This window comes from Palaemon carinicauda, chromosome 41 (genome assembly GCF_036898095.1).
Source record: "Palaemon carinicauda isolate YSFRI2023 chromosome 41, ASM3689809v2, whole genome shotgun sequence".
Lineage (NCBI taxonomy): Eukaryota > Metazoa > Arthropoda > Malacostraca > Decapoda > Palaemonidae > Palaemon > Palaemon carinicauda.
The window spans coordinates 363,352-368,351 of record NC_090765.1 but is presented as its reverse complement, the minus strand read 5'-3'; the positions used below and the strand labels follow the sequence as shown (position 1 = coordinate 368,351).

The 5,000-nt window shown below is 36.6% G+C and overlaps 1 protein-coding gene across 6 annotated transcripts in view; it reads left to right on the top strand.

Moving 5' to 3' along the window:
- LOC137632573 (protein prune homolog 2-like) overlaps positions 1-5,000 on the top strand; it is a 507,662-nt gene that overhangs the window by 325,041 nt on the left and 177,621 nt on the right. The gene's annotated exons all lie outside the window — the stretch shown is intronic.

Below are 5,000 nucleotides of genomic sequence, written 5' to 3'. Positions count from 1 at the left end.
TATTATTTCGTATCGAAAATAAGTTATATTGAGGTAAATGAGGTCGATTTTACATTTTGGTACAAGCTAACAGAAATTTGTTTTATTGACAAATGATATTAAAAAAACGAGCTTTTTAGTCTCAGAACGACGTAATGTTCCGAAATTCTGTCATAAAACTATGATATACCTAATTTTCCCAAATGTATTCTCTAAATTGTCGGAAAAATACATTTGTAGATGGCATAAGCACAAAATTATTCCTCATGTTAATAACCTGACTGCAAGTTATAATATATAGTTATATAATTGCCAGTAAAAAGCTGACTTCATATCAATTTCATGCACAAGGGTCTTATAGTCTTGATTCAAATAATCTTACCTCTGTATGATAAAGTTCCTATTCACAGTGATCAAGTGTCTGAAGTAGCAGAGCTATGTGGTGTTGTGTGTGGGCCTATGGACTGAATGAATTACTCCAGGTAGATGGGCGTTTAACGAGCGTAAAGTACTTCACTATCCGTGAAGCTCTAGTTCGGAGTGTTTGACCAATAGCCATCCATACCAAATACTTAGCCTATCAATGTAGTAGTTAAAACCATAATTTCTATAACTGATGCAGTAAGCGGGAAAAAGAAAACCAAATATCAAAATATCTAAAAATAATGATTTTATTGTCCTTTTAATCACTAAATCACACAGCTGAGGAGCGATACTCTGGGATTCTTAAATATTTTCTCCCACTCTTTAGATCATTTTATTTTCTGAGCTTATTTCTGTATCCCTTGACAAGTCTTGTTAAGTCTTTATTCTTTAACATTTGTGCTTCTTTCTTTCATTCTTCAGGCATTTATTCATTAACATTTGTGTTCCCCTATTTCATTCTTTAACATTTGTGTTTCTTTCTTTCATTCTTTAATCATATATTTATCAAAGATTCTCATTATTTTAAAAATGAATGCCTTTCCCATTCGGTGTTCGTTAGACCGTCAATATTAGTTCCTAGCTACTCGCTATCCCTCAAGAAAAATCTCTCCTGAGCGGCAGCATGAAACACCTTCACTGGACCATTCTAACCCAGAACTATTTGATATTTATGTGATTCCAAGACAAGATATTAATTAGCTGGATTCAAAAATAAAGCACCTATGATTTGGGGAAATTTCATTGTATTCAGTTGAATACAATGAATAAAGAGAATGTCAAAGCTCGTAACCAGAGCCAACAATCAACAAAATACTGCTATGGTACAGTGAAAACCTACAAGACGGGGAACCCCTGAGGCCTATAATCTCAGATCAATTCACCTACCACCAAAATAGAGAAAATCTTTAATAACATCCTCATCTGCTATATACCTGGCGCCTACTCTTTAAAATCAGCAGTGGAGCTCATTAATCTGCAATAAGAAACAGGACCTGAAGAAGACATTGCCTCTCGATGTGGAAAGACTCTTCACAAATGTCCTTGTCGAGAAAACTATAAACATGATACTAAACAGAGTATATAGATCCAACATGGAACCACTACCCATATCTGATGATGTTCTAAGAGAAATGTTAAAGTCCAGCACTATGGAAGCTCAGTTCCTTTCTCAACAAGGACAGCTATTTCGACAAATAGATAGTGTAGCCATGGGATTTCCTATTGGGACTCTATTTGACATGTATAGACTATGTCAACAGTCGATGAAAAGACCTTCAAAAGAATACAAGAAGCCAAAAATCTATGGACGTTACATCAACGACATATTTATCCCGACAAAAAACGAGGAGACAGAATAGTTAGCTGACAAACTTAGGAAAAAGCCTCTCCTCGATGGCCTAGTTAAACAACAAGTTGACCAATTCAAGACATTGGTATAAACTAAATCAACCAAAGCAGGACGATGCTTAAATACCAGAAGTGAGTGCCCAGAAGCATACAACAAGTCAGTAATAAGTACTTGCATAGAAAAAGCATTACCGACAGCAAAACTTGGAAAGACGTAGATGCCGGATTAAACAGAATTTGACAATTGCTAACAAATAACAGATTTCCCGACAGCAAGATAGATGAAGCCATAAGACAGAAATTCAATGAAGTTCAACAACCAATGACGGCAAAAACCAGCGAAGACAAAAACCTTATCATCTACCACTGCCTTAGCTTTGGTTCAGCCTTCAAAGATGAAACCCGGACATTGTGAGGAATTTTCAATCGATGTGTGGCCATAAAAGCCTCTTGCCAGAAAGTAAAATTTGTAATACATAGCAAGCCCAACTTGACTGTAAGTCTTATGATGAGAAACAATACCATCCCAAAAGGACCAAAGGAATCGTGCACGAACGTAGTTTATAAATTTTCATGCCCCGAGATGTGTAATTCTAAGAGAAAAGACTATATTGGACACACTACCACAACAGTCCGAAGAAGGATGCTGGCCCACAGAAATCAGGGGGCAATAACCCAACAAAATATTGATGTCCACGACTGAAAACCCTCTTTGAAGGCATTAATTGATGGAACACACATTGTTCACAAGAACAACTACGGAAGACTTATAATTGCTGAAGCTGTGAGCATTGCTTCAAGGCTCCAACTTTGAACATACAGAAACATTCTATTATACGCTCCTCTCAAATAGAAAGTGACATGTATAAACGATATAACGGTGCAAGCCCGAGCGTGTATCTAGTGTGCACATATTCATATATATACATATATATATATATATATATATATATATATATATATATATATATATATATATATGTATGTATAAATATATATGTATATATATAATATATATTTCTCTTCCACTTGTTTTTTTGAAATGGTGTGTTGGGCAGGCTTAATAGATGGGCCATGGATGCCTGATGGTTTATCAAGAGGTTGTCTTTTCCTTATCTGATTCTTTTTCTTCTCAAAACCATCCTTACTGTCCTCCCTTTAGTTGAAGGGGCTATCCTGGAGGGTATTTAGCCTTGCATGGTGTATCGGCTCCTCCATGTTGACCAGTTTTTCAGACTTTTTACTATAGTCTATAAGTTTGATCAATCACTTTATTTATAATACTGTACATATTGTTTTTCTTATAATTCTTGTTAAGTTTTTATGTATGATGTCTCTTTTTATTACTGTTAATTCTTAAGCTGTCTAGAGACATTGAGCGAAATTCGGGACTAGCACATCCTAGATTTCGTCAATGTCGTCGTCTGTATTGCAATATTCATGGTCTTCATGCAAATATTCAAGACCTTACAGTTGCGTCCAGACAGTATGATATTCTTTTGTGCTCAGAAACTTTGGTTTCAATATGAGGCACTCATCTGAGCTCCTTATAACTGGTTTTAAGAAGCCAATAATGTTAAAACGTGATGCCATCCCTAGGGCCAGGGGAATGGCAGTGTATATTAGGACTCAGTACCCTGCTTCTCGTAAGTCCTGTTATGAATGTGGATGTCATGAGATTCAGGTAATAAAAGTTTTTGGCAGGCATAACAACTTTTATTTGTGTTCGATCTACCGGAATCCGGACATGGATGATTCTATCTTCGATTGTCTTCTCATCATTATGGCTAAGATACAAGAAGATGATAGAAACGCTTCTTTTGTCTTTGTTGGTGATTTTAATGCTTACCATAGGGAGTGGTTAAGTTCTATCTCTCCTACCGATCGCCATGGCTTAGGAGCTTTAGATTTTGCTTGGTCTGGTAATTGACTGGACCTCGTATACACTGACTCCTCTGGAGTTATAACAAGTAAGGTTGGTTCTCCAGTCGGGATATCTGATCATGCCTTGATTTCATTAGTAGTGAAGACTGAGCAGTCTATCCCTAATGTATCATACTCTTGTAAAATTTATATGAAATCTCAAGCAGACAGGAATGGTATTTTGCATGATCTTCTGTGCTTGAATTGGTCACAATTATATAGTAGTGTTGATCCTGTTGTCCCTTTGAATGAGATTCTAGTAAACATAATTGATATGCGTATCCCTTCTCGTGTGCTAAGGTACTGAGTGAAGGACAAACCGTGGTTCAATGATGATTGTAGACGTGCTTATTTCGAGAAGCAGGAGGCCTATCATCTTTGGAAGGGTAACAGATCAGACTTGACCTGGAATAATTATACTCAGCTTAGAGCTTTTGCTCAGAGAGTTTATGCCTCAACTGAAAAGGAATATTTAACCATAAAAGAAACCCTTTCTGGTACAACTCAGGAACATAAATGGTAGTCTACCCTTAAATCTGCACTCTTTGGTGTATATGCAACAGTTCCTCCTTTACTTAAACCAGATGACTCAGTCACACACTGTCCAAAGGAAAAGGCAACCCTTTTGGCTGATTTTTTTTACTGTAAACAGAGTAATGAAAAACTTGAACGTTCTCATTCCTGTTTTCCTGAGGCTAAACTAACTAGTTTACCTTTTCGATTTCGTGAAATTAAAACTCTGTTGATGGACTTTGATGCTTATGGAGGTGTAGACCCAAATGGTATTTTCCTTTGTTTTTTATAAAGACTGCAGATTTCTTAGCTCCAAAGTTATCTGTTATTTTGCACCAGTTAGTAAGAAGAGGAGCTTTTAGCACTTGTTGGAGAATTAGTAATGTTACTCCTCTATGTAAATTTGTTTGTGATAGCTCAAGTCCAACTGATTACCGCCCAATTTCCATAACTCCCATATTATCAAAAGATTTTGAATGTCTTCTGGCAAAACGTCTTAATAGGTTTGCTGAAGGTAATCATCTATTCCTTAGTTTACAATTTGGTTTTTGTAAAGGCCTTGGAGCATGTGATGCCCTTCTTACAATCTCTTACAATCTCCAATGCTGTACAGAAATCCCTTGATTGGGTCAGGAAGTTCGTATGATTGGCCTTGATTTTAGTGCTGCCTTTGACCGTGTTAATCATGAGGCCCTTGTTTTCAAACTCAAACAGTTGGGAGTGGGGGGGGGGTCGTTTCTTAGCATTATTATTGATTTTTTAAGTACCAGATCTCAAGAGTTGTTGTTGATGGGCACCATAGTGAGTATAGG